We start from the raw sequence: 23,786 nt of genomic DNA on the forward strand, positions 1-23,786 counted from the left end.
TACATATTATTCAAATTATCCACAGTCGGTCATATGTTGGAAATAGAAATGAAGTAAGACTGTCATGAGTTGGTTGTAGAGGTCTAAGATGTTGGACATGGCCTCAACACTCATGAGTGCTCATAAGTTCTGAGTATTGGATTCAACCCACGCTCGCTTGTATCACTTCATGGAATTTATCTCGAGTGATCGCGAGACGATAATATCATATAAGTCTTCAAACCTAGAGATATGACTTGTTTCCTATGAGTTGGTTATACATTGATCGTGCGAAAACGCATTGGTAACTCGATGTTATAAAACGTGCGTTTGTGTGTGATTTAACAAGTAGTAGAACAAGCATATGAGTCGAAGTTTATCTGTTCCTTCTTGGATTAGAAGCGATATTTGGGCCCCTCGATGATTTTGTTTTGACCCATGTACCGGGTCCGGTCAGAACTAAGTTGATGTGTTCAATTAAGTTCTATGTCAAACAAATAGGAAATCGGGAAACAAATTGTTGGACAAAAGTAAGACATTGTTCCATGTAATTGTCTAGCTGATATCTAGAATAGAGGATTATATGATCACTTATCTTAAATGGCGTATCATCATCTTCTCAGTTCCGAGAAACCTTGAAAAGAGCTACGATTGCTGATCGGTTCCTGAAGTCATACTTGCACTTATAGTTATTAGACTTATCCAAGTGGGAGACTGTTAGATAAGGTGTCTAAGTCCATAACTATTTCTGGTATGTACTTGACCCGACCCGGCATGGTCCATTTGGGTTGCATGGCATCATGCATTTGGATAGACTAAATGAGAGGAATAACACTTGTGGTATATTAATATATTATAAGTTCTAATATATTAATAATATTATTTAATTAGTATTGATCAAGAATTAATCTAGGATTAATTAAGTGATCAAAAGATGACTAATTAAATATATGGGTTGATTATGTAAATCATCCATAACTTGTATAGTGGGCTAAAAGGCTCCATGGATTATCAAGTTGGGTTAAACCCATTGGATGCTCCATGGAGGCTCCATGGGAGTTACAAACCCATGGGTCATGGAAATGAAGAGTCATGCCACATTAGGGTTTACATGGTGTAACCCTAGATGTGACACACTATATAAGAAACATGTTGCTCATCAAAATCGGCTACACACATAAGAACAAGTGAGGGCAAGCCAATTTTACAAGTGTTTTATTCTCTAAAGTCATTCCAAAGCATTTGGTGTTGTGTGAAGCATTTGAGGCATCACACTTGGGGTGCTAGGCTCTCAAGGTTTTCAAGGAATCATAACAACAACAAGGTATGTAATTCTAGCTATATTTTATGATTAAAGTTCCCCATGTATGCTAGATAGGTTTATGAACCTTGGAAAAAGTATTTTGCATGTATTTTAGACAAACATAGATCCAAGGTTTTCTAGAGTTGCATGTACACTTAGGAGTGTTAGAATTGCTCAAAACCCATCAAGTCTTACCTCATTACTTACTTCCAAAGTATGATCGACTGTGGATAATTTGAATAATCCAATTATTCAAGAAGTAAAACATGCAAAAGAGAAACACAAAATAAACAATTGACAAAAGATAGTAAACTTTACTCATCAATAAATCTTCCATTACTTAATCATAAAATGTCAATTACATTTATAATGTTACAAGTTTCTAAAATATCTATCTAATCACTAAAACTAATATCGTCCTTCAGACCAATTCTCCTCGCATGCTGAACGTGCTTAATCCTACTCACACCCTTTGTGAGGGGATCTGCAGGATTCTCTTCTGACGATACCCTCTTGACAACGAGGAGTCCTTCTTCTACCCGATGTCTGATGAAGTGGTATTTTCTGTCGATATGTCTGGATCTGCCATGATCCCTTGGTTCCTTGGTTAAGGCAACTGCTCCTTCATTATCGCAGAAAATCTCCATTGGATCCTTTATGGCTGATATAACTCCAAGGTCTCCAATGAAGTTCTTCAACCATATAGCCTCCTTTGACGCATTGCTTGCATCTATGTACTCTGATTCGCACGTTGAATCAGCCACAGTCTCCTGCTTGGAACTTTTCCAAGTCACTGCTCCTCTATTAAGGGTAAACACCCAGCCTGACTGAGAATGAAAGTTGTCTCGGTTGGTCTGAAGGTTGGTGTCACTATACCCTGTCACTCTCAAATCATCACTGCCACCAAGTATAAGGACCCAGTCCTTAGTCCTTCACAGATACTTAAGAATGTTCTTAACTGCTATCCAGTGAGCTTTACCTGGGTTCCCTTGATATCAATTGACCATGATCAAAGCAAAAGCCACATCAGGGCGAGTACACGTCATAACGTACATGATCGAGCCAACGGCGGAAGCATATGGCACTCAACTTATTTCCGCTATCTCTATATCAGTACTCGGACTCTGAGTCTTACTTAGTTTGGTATTGCTCTGGATAGGTAACTCCCCTTTCTTGGAATTCTCCATGCTAAAACATTTTAGCACCTTGTCTAAGTAAGTACTTTGACTAAGTCCAATTAGTCTTCTACTCCTATTTCTCAAAATCCTTATCCCCAGAATATAAGCAGCCTCTCCTAGATCCTTCATGGCGAAACACTTTCCAAGCCAGGACTTAACCTCCTACAAGGTTGGAATGTCGTTTCCTATGAGCAGTATGTCATCGACATACAATACTAGAAAGCTAACTATACTCCCACTAGCTTTTACATATACGTAGGACTCATCCTCAATCCTAGAGAAACCAAACTCTTTGAATTTCTCATCGAAGCAAAGATTCCATCTGCGAGATGATTGCTTTAATCCATAAACGGATTTCTCAAGCTTCCACACTCTATTGGGGTATTTAGCATCCACAAAACCTTCTGGATGAGACATGTAAACATATTCAACTAGCTTCCCATTAAGGAAAGCGGTTTTGAAATCCATCTGCCAGATTTCATAATCATGAAACGCAGCGATGGCTAACATAACTCTAATAGAGTTGATCTTGGCCAATGGTGAGAAGGTATCATCATAGTCAACCCCGAGGTTTGAGTAAAGCCCTTCACAACCAGTCGTGCCTTGAATGTGTGCACCTTTACATCCATTTCGGTCTTCTTCTTAAAGATCCATTTGCACCCAACTGTCATTCGACCTAGTACATTGTCAACCAAGTTCCAAACTTGATTGTCATACATGGACCGGATCTCGTTGTCCATTACCTCTTTCCATTTGGCTGAATCAGGGCCCGCCATGGCTTCCTTGTAGTTTTTAGTTTCATCCAAATTTATTAGTGTACTACCACTGATAAACGTATCACCTTCTGCAGTTATATGGAAACCATATAATACAGGATGGGTGCTAACTCTATTGGAACGTCTAAGAGGTAACGACTCGTCAACTGGTTCAACCGGAATCTCTTCCTCAGATTGAGCGCTAGTGTTAGAGATTCCTTCACCGCTTGATTTTTGAATCTCTTCAAGATCAATTGTCCCCCCACTGTCCTCTTGGAATATGAGTTCCCTCTCGAAGAAAACTCCTCACCTTACTACGAAGACCACGTTATCACTAGGTCTTTAGAATATATATCCAAAGGATTTATGTGGGTAGCCGATGAAAATACACCGCTAACTTCAAGGTTCAAGCTTTTCGTGAGTCTCTCGTCTTACGAAAGCTTCACAACCCCAAACCTTGATATGTGCCAACGAGGGAACCTTCCATGTCCACATCTCCAGAGGTGTTTTGGCAACCTTCTTAGTTGGGACTAGATTAAGGATATGGGCAGCAGTCTCTAAGGAATACCCCCAGAATGAGATTGGTAGCGAAGCTCGACTCATCATGGAACGAACCATGTCCAACAAGGTTCGATTACGCCTCTCAACCACACCATTAAGTTGTGGTGTCCTAGGAGGTGTTAATTGTGAAACAATTCCACATTATTCTTATAATATATTAATAAATCATATTTAGAACAAAGCAAGTCATATTTAGGGCCTAAGCAAGTCCATGGACCCCTTCCTTAGGGCTTGGACGAAGATCTCTAGAACCTTCTAGGGATTTTCGGCCCTCCCTAATAAGGGTGATCCAATGGCCCAAAACCTCAACTATCAAATAATTACAAAACAGACCATGTACTTTTAATCAGTTCCTTTAATCCCAAAATTAATTCCAAATTAATTTCTGATTAAATACTAATTAATAATATGATTTCTAAGTAATATATTATTCTTATAATATATTAATAAATCATATTTATGCACCAATTTATTATTCTAAATGATAAAATCAGCCTCTCTCTCCAATAGTCATCATGTCTAGTTGCCAGTGTGAATGCAACCCAAAAGGACCATGCTACTATCAAATCAAGTACATACCAATTATAGTTATGGGCTTAGATACCTAATACAACAGTAACATCCTAAAACTACTATGTAAAAATTTTATTTTTAAAACTATCAAAACCATCATTCATTCATTCCAAAATCCACCAAGATGTGATAATGTCTAAAATATTCATCAGAGTACAAATCATGTCATAAAATACGGAATACTGGTGGTTGCGGTGCGATCATGTCGGGCCCTTCCCTTTCGAACCAGAAGTACCTGAAACCATAAACATAAACTTTAAGCATAAAGATTAGTGAGTTTCCCCCAAAATACCCCATACATAAACATACATAACATTCATAAACTAAGTTTGGTCTATTTCACCCCTGAGTCTATTTCCACTCCTTCGATATCTTTCAAGCGGTACTGGGTCTATTTCACCCCCTACTGAGTCTATATCAACTCCTTCAGTATCTTTCAACCGGTACTGGATCTATTTCACCCGCTGAGTTTATTTCAAATCCTTAGGTATCTTTCAACCAATATTGGGTCTATTTCATCCCTACAGCTAACCATGCAATAACATCAATAATAGTCACAAAGACAACAAGCACATACATGCATATCAACAAGTGTCACAAAGACAACCATCATTCTAAAAATATAATTCAGTGGGTCGGCATTGGTGCCTTCGACCCACGAGTACAGTGAAGAGACTCACCTATTAAACGATGATCAACTGTTAACGCTCCTACTGCCGTGAAAACAGATGTTGTATACCACCTATACAGCCATATAAAGTACACCCTTATCTTACCTTCCAAAACTATGGGTTTGACCAAGAGTCAACGCAAGTCAAAAGTCAATGGTCAAAGTTAACGGTCAAAGTTGACTTTCCATGTCATGGCCCTCAAACGACAAAACAAGCGCAGTTTCCCCCAGTCGCCACGCCGTGGAAACCTAGGACTACGGCGTGGGCACTTGGTTCAAAACATGTTAATGGGTTAAGCTGCTTGCTTCAGCTCTAAGAGCTCCAAAGCTCAGATCTAGTCTGAAATATGGTCTAGAAGGATAAAGTTTACAACTTTATTCATTTAGTCCACCCAAAAGAACAAAATCACAAACCCTACGTTCCACAAGGAAAAAATGGCAAAGACTCAACCATTAAGCACTTAATCTCGAAGGTCCTTAGTCCAACTTCTCTAGAATACTCCTAGGATCCCTAATGGTCCATAAAAATCCAAACTTTATGGACATGCACGACCCATGCATGTCCTTCTTCAAACTAGGTCAAAAAGGGGAACAATATGGCCCAAAATTCATGCATGGTTCACAACTTACCACACAATTCCAGATCTATAAGATATAACATTCAAGAGACATAGAGAAACAATAAAGTTGCAAACTTTATCTCCTATAACCATTCAAACCACTAAAAAAATGACCAAAACATGCTCCAAAACCAAGATCTATGAAGAAGAACAAAAAAAGGTTGAAGCTTGAGGACTTACAAGGAGTCCAGAAGATGCACACAAATGGAGGAAAGGATCACTTGCTGAACCAACGCACTAACTCTTCTTCTTCTTCCTTCAAAACCACCACAAGTTTACTAAAATGAGAACAAGAGCACCAAGGAGGATTAGGATTAGGGTTTCTAGGGTTAGAGAGTGATGGAGGCTGAGAACGAACAACCCTAACCTCCCGCTTTCCTTTAAATACCCAGAAAATTAGGGCTTAAGACGTCAGCAGCGGCCACGCTGTGGCCTTTACTTTCCACGTCGTGGCGAGTAAAAAGACACCCGCGACCAAAAAATGCCTTGCCATGCCGTGGCGGTCCTTCCCCACGCCATGGCGACTCCTAAAATCAAATTTTAATATATATATATATATATATATATATATATATATATATATATATATATATATAGTGGAAAGACCAATAGAAAATACATAAACCTTTGGAAACCCTAAAACCTCGAAAATCAATACAAATACATAGAAAAAAATACTTTGAGATATCTAATTTTTTTTTTTACTTTATTGGACTAAAAATCATAACTTTTTATACGAATTCGTTTAAAATAAATTTTAATTATATATATATATATATATATATATATATATATATATATATATATATATATATATATATATATATATATATATATATATATATAATTTTTTTCAGCGATTTTTTGTAAAACGTAGCGATTTTTAGGTTTGTAAAGTCAAAAAAAGATTAGATATATTTTTTATATATTTTTAGGGTTTTTATAGATTTATACATTTTCTATTGATCTTTCTATTATATATATATATATATATATATATATATATATATAATAATAATAATAATAATAATAATAATAATAATAATAATAATAATAAGTCATCCTAAATGTTTATTAGAACTATTAAGTGTTGTTTGGTTCGCAAAATGTGTCTAAAGGAATTGGAATTAGAATTAGAAAGTGAATATGTCAGGAATTTGAATACAATTTCATATCTTGTTTGGTTGACAAAAATGGAATTAAAATTAATTTCAGATTCTGTTTGGTTCGCAGGAAATGTAATTGGAATACATGTAAAATGACAAAGTAACAAGTTTTGTCTATTTTGTTTACTTTTACTTTATTTTCTAACCTATATATAAAGATACTGTAACATCCGGATTTTCAGGTATATCATTGTAAGAGTAAATTCTGAGAGTTATGGAGCAACTCGACGAGTTGTGAGTCCAACTCGTCGAGTAGAGTCGAGTTATCCGCGTGGGTTTAATGAACTGACTCGACGAGTCAGTGTGCCGACTCACCGAGTTGGTGCTGTGCGAGGAAACCCTAAATTCTCGGGGTTGAGGCCTATTTAAGGGGACTTATAACCTCAAATGCGCCTCACCAGTTGCCCAACTCTCCTGTGTGAAACCCTTAGCAGCCATTGAAGATAAGAGAGAGAGTGCTTGAGCTAATATCAAGTGTTTTTGGTGAATCTTTAGAAGGAAAGGAGTGAGGAATGTGACAACCTGAAAATTCTTGCTTTATAAGTCAAGCCAATCAACCTTATGTCAGACTCACTCCTGCTATCATTTAGCACTGTTTAGAGTCTGTTTGAGTGTTCTAAGCCCAATACATCAAAGGATCAAGTGTTAGATTGGGTCAAATAAAGTTCCAAACCATCAATCAAGCCATAAACCCTCAAATGAGGAGTTTACGACTAGGACCCATGAGTTTACGGTCGTAAACTCATGGTGGCCGTAAACTCCAGCCTATAAGTATGAAGCTTGGGCCACTTTCTTCACTTTTTCCATTTCCAAGGCTTGGAACTCGAAAACTCTCTCAAGTATCATAGGATCTTGCTTCAAAACACTCAAAAATGTAAGTGATTCCTTCCATCTATGTGTTAATACACCTCTTATTCTTGAATCACCTTTGAATTCACCCATGAATTCCATCTTTTGGGTCTAGATCTTCAAGATCCTTAAGAACATCAAGAACACTTGGGTGTTTTGGGTCGAACACACCCTCCTTTGCCTTCTAAATCGTAAGTGCCCTCTTATATACTTACTATCTAGTTAAGACTCCGAATTCTAGCCTAGAAATCAAGCTTTTCCCAAGAACATGAGGTGTTTACGGCCAATAGTATCTCCCTTGGCCGTAAACCCTAGTTTGTAGTGCATTTGGACCTTAAATACTTCCTAAGGCATGGACAAGAACCTAGAACCCTTCCTCAATGCTTGAAAGCCCTTCAAAACACCCAGATGCACAAAGTAGCATGCGTTTACGGTCGTAAACTCTTGAGGCCATGAACTCATTGGCCGTAAACTCATAGGGCCGTGAACACATGGCCGTGAACTCCCTTGGTCATGCCATTTTGGTCGTAAACTCCTCTTTGTGGCCGTACACTCCCCTTTGGTCAATCACATGTGATTCAACACTTCATTCCAAGTGTTTCCTAGTCCCTAAAGGTGTTTCCTTTCATATAGTTTCTTATAAACAGTATATTCATGCCAATATATGTCATTTAGGACTTGTTGTGTCTCGGGACTTCATTCGTGGAACTTCTCATCCTTACGTGCATATTCGTTTGAATCACCCACATAAGGTGAGTTCAAACCCCTTAATCAATCTTTTAAACTGTTTTAAATGCTTTTAGGGGGGGGGGGAATACAAGTTGAACACAATGATAATTGTGTAATTGTTTGTTATAACCATTTTCAAAAGACTGCTTATGTCATTTATAAGTGGTCGAAACATTTCAAAAACTCTTTTAAAGTTATGTTACTTTATAGTTTAACAAAACTCCGTTTTTAAAGTACCATCATAACTTAGTAGAAAAATGAGTCTTTTCAGTAACAGTACAAGTAAAATACTAGTAAACTGTAAGGGTTATAGTTTAGAGGTTCGGTTCATACTAGATGCTAGAACATACTATAAAGAGAAACAGGGAGGTAGAAACAATACACGATAACATAAAGAGAAACAGGGAGGTAGATACAATACATCAGAGAGACACACTATACAGTACACATGATATCAGAACGAACATACTAAGATACTATAACAGAACGAACATACTAAGATGTTATAGCATAGGAACATACTAGATCTAATTATACCAATGAATCACTAACTCATTGTTCCTAACAAAAGGTGATAGTTAAATTGGGTATACATGATCATATAACTTTAAAGTGAATTACACGGCTAGCAATTGTTTGCTGCAGTCGCGTTTGGTTCCCAGAATCTCTTGACACGGAGAGCGTATAGTATGGGTACTAGCCTTCACATTATGACCTTACTAAAACAAACATGTTTTAAGGTATTTAGTACTGTAGGATGTCAATTCAAAACACAACTGTGTACTTATAGTTTCCCATTACTTTCATTTTGTGACAATTCCACTTGAAAGTTAATACAAACTATTTTCGAGTCAAGATAGTTATAAACTAGGGAAAACTTACATTTTACAAACGACACACAGAACAGGCGAGTCTGGTACATTCAGTAGAAAGGGACCTATAATGCTAACTTTATGATTCCTTAGTGTATGCATTCAGGGATATATATTAATCGGGTCCGACAGGTAGTAGGATGTGTGCTTTCCGCTTCATTTCCTGTTCCTTGTTTGGTTGTGCGCTTAGAGCAGATACACCCAGCCTACTATCTATCCGAGCTTAGCTATATATATGTTTTGTATACACTAAGTAATCATAAGGGGTACCATGTATGGGTCAGGTCATAGGACACTAATTCAATGCACCGTTTTCTAGTACAAAACATACTTTTTAAATGAAGAACTTTTGGAATACAAAACTAGAAACTTCACCAGTAAAGGGTTTAATCCATTTTATTAAACCAGTAAAACTTAAAGGACCTTAGGTGGTTAATTCTATAATACCTTAGTTTATACACCAGGGTTATATATAATTAATATCCGATAGGTAGTTGGATGTGTGCCTTCCGCCTCATTCCCTGTTCCTTGTTTGGTTGTGGGCTTAAGGCAGATTCACACAATTAACTATCTGTTCGATATTAGATTATATATAACTAGTATAAACTAAGTGATTATAGAAGGAACTACTGTGGTTATCATTTTATTATAAGAAATAAGGGTTTTCTTAAAGGATCTTTTCATCAAATATAAAGGAACTATTACAGTTAACTCCGTGAGTACCGAGTGAATACGCAGGGGTTATATACAATGATGATCTAACAAACAATGGGATGTGTGCCTTCCACCTCATTTCTTGTTCCTTGTTTGGTTGTGGGCTTAGGGCAGATACACACAACCGATTGTTTGTTTACTATGAGTTTTATATAACTTGTATCCATTTAATACGCATAGAAAGGACTGTTGAGTCATTTTTACTTATCTTTCATCAAAGCAGGAAATATAGGATTTTCTGGAGGAACAGGCAAACTTTTCTAAACAGAACTTACTACAACTTTCTACAACTTTCTACAACTTTCTTACTACTCACTTACTACATCGCTAAAATCTTATGAACTCACCAGCTTAAATGTTGATCTACGCTTTCAAAATAACTTGTATTCTCAGGAGACCAGTAGACAGGTACGCGCTCTGGGATTCAGAAGATGGAGCAGTACAGCTTCATGTCTTTTTGTTAATTGCTATGTATTCTATAATATGTTAATCACATACTTTGTAAACACTTTCTTTCTAATGAAATGGTTGTTTATTACTTTGCTTACTATGATGCATGACTTGTGATACTAATCATGACGTCCTCCGCCCCAGAACGTTTCCGCCGTTCCGGTTTTGGGGCGTGACAGATTGGTATCAGAGCATTGTTTATAGTGAACTAAGTATATCAACCGATAAAAGATATACAACTATAAATACAATGGGGCCGACATGCTCTGGATAAGAATATATTTTAAATATATAATGATACCTTATAAAAGTATACATACTTGCTTATACATATATACCTACTAGAACAAGTATCACAAGAGGAACAAAACAGAAGAAGTTAAAGGTTGAACACTATGGTTAAACCTGGACAGTTATGTAATCATAGCTAGGATCAATATAGCCTGATCAACTATATTCATTCGAGATGTGACCGACATGTGTTTGGGAGTGATGTGGTGTTGCAACGGTCTTAAAACTTACCTAATACTAGTCAAGTGAATACTAGATCAAGTACATTAGAGTTAGAATACTATAGGAGTATTCTATGATACTATAACGCGATAACAAGTTTAAAACATACCAAGTTCATTACATTAAAATACTATAGGAGTATTTTAGGCACTATACAAATAACTTATGTGATAACTTAAAAGACCCTTACGGATAGGTCTACAATCTTACAATGTATGCTCCCAAGGTTATATATAATTGAGATTTTATAGACTTAGAATTTGTGATCTACGCTTCACTACCTGTTCCTTGTTTGGTTGTGGTTTTGGAGTAGGATCACTTATTCGAAGGTCTTTTTAGTCTTAAGTTATATACAACTTGTATATATTGTGAAATTATAGGAGGACTCTGTAAGGATCACCCCATAATGTTTCACTTAATCTCATAGATTCTTTAGTCACTTCCATTCTCGCATGACAAACCCAGATAGATGTAACCACTTCCTCATAGTAGACAATAGAAGAGTAAGGAGGAAACGAGAGCAAGTTCATGAGGACTTCTAAAAAAAAAGGATCAACTGAAGTAACCAAAACGTCTTACACGTCACACTAATAAATAATAATCTTAGTTAACTAAATGAACGAGTGGAGACACTGCTCACATTATGTGTTAGGATTATTTTCTTACATGCAGCTGGTAACAGTTATTCAGGCAACAAATATTCATTCGAGGATAGCCATTCCAAATTCATAAAGTTTATTAGGTATAGACTTATTATGAATTGTTTCCAGAACCCTGTGGAAGTCAGGACCCGATAACACTCAGAACTAGGATAACCTTGTCTTTTCAGCTTTCAGCTTGTGTCCATTGCTTTAGACTTATTCCATCTCATCTTTGTATTCTTTTAGCAAAGATGCCTCATCGCAGATCAAACAGACGCGCTACTCTAATAACTCCAACTCCACCTCCGCAATTCGATCCTGCTGCTCTTCAAGCAGCGATATCCTCCGCAGTGGCAACTGCTCTAGCTCACTTCGTTGAAAGTGGTACCCTCGGATCTGGTAGCGTTACCCACTTAACCAACCCTGGAGTTACTCACGAACACCTAAGGGAGTGTGCGTATAAAGACTTCATGAACTGCAAACCAAATTCCTTCGACGGAAATGGTGGAGTCATCGCTCTGATGCGATGGTTGGAGAAAACAGATTCGGTCTTCGAAATCTGTTCGTGCCCAGAAGGGAGCAAAGTGAAGTTTACTGCCTGCACCTTCTCTGACAGAGCCCTGACATGGTGGAACAGCCATGTTAAGTCACTGACCCTATCAGTGGCTAAATAAATAGGTTGGGAAAACCTAAAAGAGTTAATGCGAGAAGAATACCGCCCCTTGGGCGAAATTCAAAAGCTGGAACAAGAACTGTGGGAGCTCACTATGGTCGGCTCAGACATAGTGGCCTACATTGACCGATTCAGCAATCTAGCGACACTATGCCCCGGGATGGTTACCCCGGAGAGCAAAAAGATAGAAAGATACATCTGGGGTCTATCTGCCCCGATCCAAGGAGATGTACTGTCTTCTAACCTAACCACATTCGATAGTGCTAAACGCCTGGCTCAACAACTCATCGACCATGGAGTCCGCCATGGTATGGAAGTCCCCATTCCCGAGCCATCGAGGGAAGAGGACTATGGCCAGAAGTCGGGGAGCAAAAGGAAGAAGAAGCGAACAACATAGGAACCCCCGTAGGAGGAACAAACAAGTACTATGTACACCGCCACAACACCTGCTACTCCAGCACCTGCCAGTCGATATGCTGGAACCCTCCCGAAGTGTGGAAAGTGAAACTATCACTACATTGGAGTATGTCGGGAAATGCAGTGCCTGAACTACAATAGATAGGGACACACAGTCCGTTTCTGTAGGGCACCAGCTCAACCGATCTCCCAAGTCCCCGGAGTTGAAGAAAACCAATCCTGATATGGCTGTGGTGAGACTGGACACTACCAGTAGGAATGCCCGATAACAAAGAACTCAGGAGCGGATGGACGAATTCTGATGATCACCGCAGGAGAATCGACCTCGGAGTCGCCATCGAGCAGCGGTACATTTTCAAAATAGTAATTACTGTTAAAAATTAATTTATATTTATATAAGATTAAAACTTGGGGATAACACTTAAAAGTAATTACAATAACTCACTTGTAGAAATAAGTCACAGTATTCAAGAGAACTAAGGGATCCGTTCTGAGAAGCTATGATGGCTAGTATGTACATTAAGGGTTGTGCATAGCTAAGATTTTGCAGACTTAGAGTGAATGATTCCGCCTTAATTCATGTTCCTTGTTTGGTTTTGGATTTGAGGCAGAGTTACTCATTCGACTGTCTTATTCATCTTAATTATTCATAACTTGTATATTCCAGGCGATCGTAGTGGTACCAAGGAGGATCATAGTTTGAAGTGTCAATAGTAGTTAACAAAGCACTTTCGCGGTATGTACACGCACATCGCGGTACAATACGTAGAAGTGTTAACATCAAGAGGAAAACAGAAAGCACTAGAACATTTACAAACAGTACATTTTCAAGCACACTAGGGAAGTACATCCTCGTATAACAAACATTTCTTTCAAATCGGCCAAAACTTTGTTCAGTAAAGAGTCCGTTGCTATCATTCGTCATGAGTTGGCGTGGTCCTCACCATACTAAGTTCATATGTTTCTACCGCCTCAACCCCGAAGTACTCATGCGAAGAGTACTTTGTCCTCCGAAGCCTTGCCGTCATATGTCCGCAGACCTTTCCGACATACCACTCGTCCAGCAGACCAAGTTCAAGCAGAGAGGCTAAGGACGAATACAACCCACCTATCACTATTTAGGATATACGCGAGGGTGGTATATGATTATGATTACACAGATCTAGTATGTGTGTTTCTGCCCTATCTCCTGTTCCTTGTTTGGTTGTGGACATGGGGCAGAGTCGCACATCCGACCGTCTAACTAATCCTAATTATATACGACTTGTATGCACGAAATGATGATGGATGGACCGAATATGAATCCTATCATGAATAGTAGGGCAAAGTTGCCAGGTCTACGAGTAGGTATTCTGCCAATCAGAGGAGCGCAACCCCAGTAGTACTGCTAAGAAAGCTAATTTCGGGACGAAATTTGTCACACCCCAAAACCGGAATGGCGGAAACGTTCGGGGGTGGAGGACGTCATGTTCAGTATCACAACAATGCAAAGTAGTAAACAAGCAACAACATCATCCATTGCATTAATAATATAATTTCATACAAGTGTGTTCTATCAAGTTATATAGACACCAAAAATATACATCAAAAATAAAAGATGAGTCTTGAACGAGCTCCATCTTCTCAGAACCTGGCACCGGTACCTGTCTACTGGTGACCTGAGAATACAAGTTATTTCGAAAGAGTTTATTAGCTTTAAAGCTGCTGAGATCATAAGTATATTAGTGTCTGTATTTGTATGAAAGCATTTGTAAGATGTTTGTAATGTATAAGGTTTGTAAAAGTTTGTAATTGTTTGAACTCTCCTAGAAAACCCTATGTTTCCTACTAAAAGTAGCCTTCTACCAAGGCATCTAGTATCTGTGTGTGTCTCTTGTAAGAGTGTGTATTTTCCCAAATCTGACTATTATTAACCAAAAATATAGTTCTTACATTATTGTTTATTGTGTGAATATCACAAGGTAAATGTAAAGCGAAAATGAAATAGTACTGTTGTAACGCCTGCAGATCCGGGCTAGTCAATTTAAAGACAATAAGAATCAAAAATGAGTTTTTTATGGAAGATTATTTAGAAGGATTAATCCTAACCAAGTTGTAGTATATGTTACAAGGGTTCAGTACATATAAAGAACGCCGAAATCTGAGTTATAACGAAGAAGTTATGACCCGTCGAAGTTTTTTGGCAAAAGCGGCACGGCACCGGGAGACGTAAATAGTGAACTTACGATAGAAGACTCTTTAGCCTTAGTAATCTAAACAAAAGTCGTAGAATATGTTAAACTGAGAGCGTCCATAAAAAGAACGCCCAAATCTGACTTCGTATGAGGAAGTTATGAATTTTCTAACATTTGGCATAGCAGTGCATAGCCCGAAACTCGAATTTTAGTTCGAGCGGTTTTTGGCCTACGCGACCTAAATGAGAGTTGGAGATCTCATTAATAGGAACTCAACGGTAAAAAGACAGACACAAACAGAGTCCGTATATAGAAGTTATGAATTTTACGCGGACATTTAACAGTATAATCTCCTCCTACTGTTAAATTTAAGATCGGTCGAGAATTAGCCGACGGAGTCTAAATGAAAGTTTTAGATCTTATTTTTACCTACGCGCGGATATAAAGAATGTCGAGAGTAGAGCTCGTATGTTAAAGATATGGACGAAACTTGGTCCCTACTCTTCGAGCGCGATAAATTCGATACAGTTTTGTAAATCTGAGGTAGAATGAGAATTAGCTAACGGCGTCTAAATGAAAGTTGTAGTACTCGTAAATACCAACGCGTGGATATAAAGAACGTCAAAAATGGAGTTCGTATGAACGAGTTACAAATTATAATAACATATTTATGTATTAAAATAAAGTATAAATCATATATACGTACACATATATATACAAATGTATATATCATTAGAAATGTATCGACGATGCGGTTATTATAAGACTAGTGTTGAGTACTTTCGACATTTGTTTAGTAAAAATATCGTTAAATCTATTTAAAATAGTATTATGAAGGGGTGTTTAGTCGTTTATATAACTATAAGGTCATTAAGTAATTATGGAGGGTAGTTTTTGTAAATTAAATTACTATAAATAAGAGGCTTGGGCTCTCATATTTGTTGCACCATTCTCTTGATTCAAGAGTCTTTCTCTTCTTATCCCCCGAGCATTTCGGTCCCTCGTGATTCGACTTCTCTTTCTGTAGTTTTAGTATAGTAAGGTGAGCGCTGAAGCGCTGCACGAATCTTTCTTAGAAAGATTCAGCGACGAAGTTCTGCCCCTGCAGAGCCCGACTCCTAGCTGAAACCCCCTTGTAAGTAAGTTATGCTTACCCTATTTTAATATAGCTTATATTTAAAATTAGTATTGTTATTATAAACTTATAATAAATATTTGAGCTATTATTATATAAGTGTCGTTATAATATCTTTGTAACTACTCGCGGTACGGGGAATCTGGTTTAAAGGGCTGCATAGGGTTGTTGGATTTCAGAAGTGCTATATGCCAAAATGGTCCCGCCCTCCGGTGTTTTATGTCTGGCCCCTGTCTGTACATAGTGGTTGGAAAGTATTGTTTAAACGCTTATATAATAATAATAATAATAATAATAATAATAATAATAATAAGACCAATAATTAGTCACAGGGAAATATTAGACTAAAATCTAGTGGTAATAATACTGGGTTTCATCGAAGGAAATTATTTTAAAGTAAACGAAGCGCTGTCCGAGTACCGAGTCACCACCTTATCAAGTGAGTGCATGGTCTATTTCATCTTACACATAGATTTGAAGTATTTTATATAAATTACGTGCTATGTGTGCATATTATCTGAATACTTATTGTCTATGATGGATGAATGATTTTATACATGTTTTAAATGATTTAAATATATATTTATTTTATATCTACAAATATGTTGGGATAAAACATGGGTAGATAAAATAGTTGGTGTGTGATGAAATAAAATGATGAGATATATGTGATGATATGAAGGTGATGATAATTAGGTGATGATGAATCGATGATGTAGGATGAAAGATACTATAACCTTGTCCAGCAATTTGGAGATGTAGTCATCTACCAGAGTATAGATGGCGACCACGGACTATTATAGACAACCCCGTGGAAACACCAGCAGGCTCACAACCTGTAGGTGATGAATTACGAGTTCAGGCGATGTTGTAACTACGTATTCATGTGATGATGCTCTAACCCTTACTATGAAGTACGAGTTCAGGCGATGCTGTAACTACGTATTCATGTGATGATACTCTAACCCTTACTATGAATTACGAGTTCAGGCGATGTTGTAACTACGTATTCATGCGATGATACTCCAACCCTTACTAGGTGTGTATCGAGGGACTAATCCCCGAACCATTATTGTCTGTGTGATGTAGGCGATGATTCGTAGGAAAAGTACTTAGGAACGAACATATAAGGAAATGAGATGCAAAGAGATGAGAGGTAAATACGATATAGGAGATGAACCTTAAGGTAATACTTTAGGGAATATCAAATGAAGAAGATGAGGATAGGTAATCGGGTTAATTGTTTGACATGTATTATGTGAAGAAACAAGTTAATTATATTATTGTGGGTTGAAAACCCTATGTACTCGCCAGGTTTCCCAACCTGACCCACTCAGTTTATTTGTATCACAGGTGTCGATATGAAGTTACATTACACTGAGAGATTAAGGAGATGTAAATCACTAATGATAATGGATGTAAGTTCTGTTTATGCTTATGTTTTTGTATTGACGATGACATCCCAATGTTTTAAAATAAATCAAAAATACATTTCTTCGGAAATGCTTTGATAATGTATTTATCATGTTTTTCTGGGAACAAATTCCGCAACATTTTTATAAAAAGGGTACTCTGATTTTTATAAAGCATAAACATAATCGGTATTTTCTGGACGTGAAAATGGAGATGTCACAGTTGGTATCAGAGCATTAGTTTAAGCGAACTAGGAATATGGATTTATTTCTAGACTTAAACTTAGAATGCTAAGCAATGATCGTGAAGAGTGTGTCTAATAAATTTTAGGAAAGCACACCTAAATAGACATGAGCACTAGCTTATTTAGGGAAGATGCCTAAATTGCTTTATGTGCTAAATGATTGTGATGTTTTATGATGTTATCGTTTGATCAGATCTATGGTCTGTTGCCGACCGTATCTGGAAATTTTATGTGTTCAGATTTCTAAATGTTTGATTACGGTATTAGAACTGGCATGTAACTTTTCGGAGTAACAAGGAGGATTACACGTCTAAATCTTCTCTATCTATATTCTCGTCTCGATGCACTGAATGCATGCTTCCGTGAAAATAACGTCATGGTGAAGACTCATAGAGAATTGAGTAAATAGAGGAAATGAAAAGTCTTATGATAGTGAATGACATCTATCGAAAGATATCGTAAGAGTGGTATCTTGCCTTTAGAATATGTCAGGCAGTATGTTTAGAGGAGTACGGTATGTCCGAAGTACACCTTCGATTGGCGGGTTGATGGAACGATTGGTGTAATTCCTGAAGTTGTCCCATCGTATGGCATTTCCACCACCAACGGAGTTGACGTAGAATTGATGATTGAATACACGCATGGAAGAAGTCCTAGTAGAGTCTAGGGAAAATTATATGATTGTTTGGACACATTTGTATGTGTTAAAATTGTTTATGTGATAATGACTTGGAGAACTGCGAGACAATACTTGGGACGAGTATGAGTAGGTGCGAAAGGTAGTAGAGGCCTATACTACCGGAAGCACAAGACTCACGCTTGGATCAGGGAAAGTCACAAGGTTACCAAGAAGCTAGTAATTGATACCGTTTTATTCAAATATGTCGTTACCATCGTTTCGGTAATGACTAAGAAGATGATTGTTATTCCGACCCGAGTGGTCATATCGAATTGAGTCCGACAACGATGAGTATGTTACGTGGTTCAGAGAACCAAGTTTGATGTAGCATCTGAGTTAAGCCGGAAGATTGAAATAAAAGATAATCAAAGAGATCGGTAGAGGTATCGCGATAGTTGCTTGTAGCTAGAAATGCTACCTTTAAGATGAGATTAGAACATGAAGGAAAGTATAGTCTGTTCTGGAAGACTCTAAGAGACCTGAGTCTAAGCATTGCAACATACGATGATAGGTCATTAGAATATGACACATCGTTCCATTGTAGTAATAAAAGAACTTATCTTAAGTTCGTATCTTGTGAGGATTGAGATTGTGACTTGAAGGTCATAATTTGGAGTCTAACGTGAGATAGGGAGCAAGTGCAAGATCGAGTACCGCCTGCAGTCAAGGAGTCCAAGAGTTAGATACTCATTCGAAGAAACAAGGAAGTTACGATTATTACCTAGGATGAAGAGATAATGGATATGTCACAACTATAGTGTTGTATTAAGTAACTACTGCTGTACTAATTACTTTAAACTATTTGTTATTTAAAGTACCATGTGATCGGCCCGTATCCTGCTACCGACTCTATAGTAAAACGACGATGTAAGATGTCATAATAAATGACGTTTGGCACCCGTAGACTTGCAAGTCCCACTGTAGCGAGCAGCAAGGTGTAGGATAGTCAATCCAGTATAGATCTATACACAAACTCATACGCTCTCCACTTAAGGAGATTCTGGATACAAAACGGGTCATGACAGGTAGTGCCATGTCCCCCGTTAAGTGGCTCACATAACTGTATGTAATGTATATGTATGTGCTAGCTGTATTGTGTGTTCTTTCTCTGTCTAGCTTGTATGTTTTGTTTCTCATCACTATGTATTATGTTTGTTTCTCATCACTATGTATTATGTTTGTTTCTCATCACTATGTATTATGTTTGTTTCTCATCACTATGTATTATGTTTGTTTCTCATCACTATGTATTACTCATGAATGAACTGACTCATTGTATGTTTCATTGTTCTAGTAATAGTATCTTCCTAAACTATACCTATTATAGTTTACTAGTAATGTTGTTTGTGTATATGACCATGTTTGTATATCTTTGCTACCCAAAGGCATTGAACTGAATGAAAGAAGTAACCTTTTATATCTACACACATATACATGATATATAACTAGGATTCAAACGACCTTCAGACAAATAACCTGAATGCCCTAAGTCCACAACCAAACAAGGAACAGAAAGTAAGGTGAGCTATCAGTCCTAAGTCCTTTCAATCCTACTTATATAACTATATCTATATAGATACACAGAATATAAGTTAAAAGAATTTAAGTAAAAGTATTTAACATGTAAAAGAGTTTGATAAAAGCATTTGGTATGTAAAAGAGTTTGTAAGAAAGTTTGAAGTAAAACAATTTGGTAACACAGTTTGAAAAGTAAGAAATCCACTTGTTTGGTAGTTATTAATCACATGTGATTGATATAATAACTATAATTGTTCGACTTGTATTCTCCCCCCCCCCATAAAAGCATTTAAAAACATTTAAAAGGTTACTTAAGGGGTATGAACTCACCTGTAGTGAGTGGTTTGGATGAACGGAATGTATAGGATTGCTAGGCGTCAAGTGAAGACTTGTACACACACGATGATCCTAGTTAACATATAATATCACATATATGTATCCAATTAGTCTTTAAACAACTAATTAACAAAGTTAAGACATCCTAGGACATGTAAAACACCTTATATAAGTGCTATAATTCCTAAGGATTGCATCTAAGTGTTGTATGACATTGCTATTGAGTTTAGGGTTCAAGGGAACCCTTTATTTGAGTTTACGGTTTTGTGACCATAACTCATTGAGTTTACGGTTTTGTGACCATAACTTATTGAATTTACGGTCGTAAACCCATGAGTTTACGGCTGTAAACTCATGTTTCCTTGACCATCTTGTGTTTTGAAGCTTTACAAGTCCTTAGAAGCATTTCTACTTGAAGTATAAGCCTTAGGAAGAGATTAGGGCACCATTTCACTCCTAAATGGAGTTTACGGTCCCTGGACCACTTCTCCTTGGGTTTACGGCCGTAAACCCATATGGTTTATGGTCTTTTGATGTTTTCAAGTACTAAACTCATTAAGGAAGGGATCTATGCAAGTTTCCAAGGCTTAGAAGGGACTAGGGCACACTTTGGCACCCTTTTTAGGATTTACGGTCCAATGTGTTCTTGGACCGTAAACACCTTTGATCCTTGGTTTCCTTGGTGTTTACTTGATGTATTGAAGTGTAACAAGCCTTATTATACTCTAGAATGGAAGTACTTACAAGATAGAGGCTTGAAAAGGTGCTAAAAGTCCAAGAACACTAGTGTGTGTTCTTGGTGTTCATGGTGAAACTTGAAGATCTAACCTTTTGGAATGATTTCACGGATGGAAGTGTGTTAAATCACTAGATTAAGTAATATATCAACTTATTAGGGCTAGAAACACTTACAAGTTGAAGATCTTGAAGAATTGTTGGATGATACTTGAGAGAGAATTGAGTTTGGATCTTGAATTTGTGAAAAATGGTAAATAATGACTAAGTGTCATATATATACCCCTAATTTAGGGTTTACGGCCGTAAACACCTTTGTTTAGGCCGTAAACTCCAAACTCTTGGGGCTTTGGGACTTTATTGTTGCACAATAAACCCTAGAGCATCCTCTCTCCTGGTATCTCCTGAAGTACTAATCTTAAAATACTCAAACGTATTCCATAAAGCTTGAAAATTAGCAGAAACAGTTTTGACTCCTATTGAAGTGAATGGTTGTACAGAATAGAAATTTCGGGTTGTCACATCATCCCCCCGTTAGAAGGAATTTCGTCCCGAAATTAGAGTTTAAGCAAATAAGTAGTTACAAATAACTAAGTAAAAAGAAGAGGATATTTCAGTTTCATCTGATCCTCTCGCTCCCAAGTGAATTCAGGTCCTCGCTTGGCGTTCCAGCGAACCTTCACTATCGGGATACGGCTTTGTTTCGTTTGCTTGACCTCCCGGTCCATGATCTCTACTGGTTCTTCCACGAAGTTGAGGCTCTCGTTGATCTCGATCTCGTCGAGTGGGATTACAAGAGTCTCGTCGGACAGACACTTTTTCAAGTTCGAGGCGTGGAAAGTAGAATGTACGTTACTGAGTTCGCGTGGTAAGTTAAGTTTGTAAGCTACAGGGCCGATTCTTGCGAGAATCTCGAAAGGCCCTACGTACCTTGGATTTAGCTTTCCACGCTTTCCGAAGCGTATCAAGCCCTTCCAAGGTGAGACCTTCAATAGAACACGGTCGCCCACTTGGAATTCCAACGGTTTCCTTCGTTTATCAGCGTAGCTTTTCTGTCGGTCTCTAGAGGCTTTCAATCGTTCACGAATCTGAACGATCTTCTCTGTCGTTTCCCGAATGATCTTCGGACCTGTGAGAGTGCTTTCAGGAACTAGTCCTTTAGCTAACTGGGTATCACCCACCTCAGCCCAGCACAGAGGGGATCTGCACTTTCGGCCATAGAGGGCCTCGAATGGAGCAGCCCTTATGCTCGTGTGATAACTGTTGTTGTAGGAAAATTCTACAAGGGGTAAATGAGTATCCCATGCTTTCCCAAAGTCGATCACACAGGCTCGCAACATATCTTCCAAGGTTTGGATAGTCCTCTCACTTTGCCCGTCTGTCTGTGGATGGTAGGCTGTACTCATGTCCAGCCTAGTTCCTAGGGAACTTTGTAACGACTGCCAGAACCTCGAAGTGAATCTACTATCTCTGTCTGAGATAATGGATATGGGAACACCGTGCAGTCGTACAATCTCCCTAATGTAAGTTCTTGTAAGTTTCTCCATCTTGTCTGTTTCCTTGATAGGCAGGAAGTGTGCGGACTTGGTCAATCTGTCGATGATGACCCATATGGTATCAAGTCACCCGTTGTCTTGGGCAACTTGGTTATGAAATCCATAGTAATCCGCTCCCACTTCCATTCCGGTATCTCTGGCTGTTGTAGTAGACCGGAGGGTTTCCGGTATTCGACCTTGACCTTTGCGCAAGTAAGGCATTTACTTACGATCCAGATACATCTTATCTGAACCCGGGTGGACGGAATAACGAGTGTTGTGCGCCTCGTTCATGACCAAGTCTCTGAAACCACCAAGTTTCGGGGTCCAGATCCGATCCATGAGAAAATAAGCTCTGCCACCCTTCACCTCCAAGTTCTTATCCATCCCTCTCAGGGATTCACCTGCCACATTTTCAGGTTTCAAAGCATCGAGCTGAGCCTCCTTAATTTGCATGGACAAGTGTGAATGGATAGTCATCGTCAATGATTTGACTCTACGACCAGAATATTCTTTCCTACTTAGGGCGTCAGCTACTACGTTGGCTTTACCCGGATGATAACGAAATTCACATTCGTAATCACTAAGTAGCTCGACCCACCGTCGTTGTCTCATGTTGATCTCTTTCTGGTCGAATATGTGTTGTAGGCTCTTGTGGTCTGTAAAGATTGTGCTCTTTGTACCGTACAGGTAGTGTCTCCAGATCTTCAGAGCAAACACAACTGCTCCTAGTTCAAGATCGTGGGTAGTGTAGTTGACCTCATGTGTCTTTAGCTGTCTCGAGGCATAGGCGATGACCTTACCTCGCTGCATCAGAACACATCCGAGTCCTTGATTTGACGCATCGCAATAGACAACGAAGTCTTCTATCCCTTCGGGGAGGGATAGTATTGGTGCGGTGCACAAGGCCCTTTTGAGCGTTTGGAACGCTCTCTCCTGCTTCTCTTCCCAGTCAAAGGCAACGCCCTTCTGGGTCAGTGTCGTAAGAGGTTTCGCAATGCGGGAGAAGTTCTGAATGAACCTGCGATAGTAGCCAGCGAGACCTAGAAATTGACGAATTTCTGTAGGCGTCTTCGGTGCTGACCAGTTCTCAATGGCTTTAATTTTGGAAGGGTCCACGTGTATTCCCTCTTCGCTAACCACGTGCCCTAAGAATTCGACTCTTCGGATCCAAAATTCGCATTTCGAGAACTTCGCATAGAGCTTCTCCGAACGAAGGGTTTCTAAGACTAGTCGCAGATGTTGACTATGCTCCTCCTTACTATGAGAGTAGATAAGTATGTCATCGATGAAGACGATGACGAACTAATCCAAGTAAGGACGACACACCCTATTCATTAAGTCCATGAATACT

Source organism: Lactuca virosa, chromosome 4 (genome assembly GCF_052849685.1).
Source record: "Lactuca virosa cultivar CGN04683 chromosome 4, Lactuca_virosa_CGN04683_v6, whole genome shotgun sequence".
NCBI classification, from domain to species: Eukaryota; Viridiplantae; Streptophyta; class Magnoliopsida; order Asterales; family Asteraceae; genus Lactuca; species Lactuca virosa.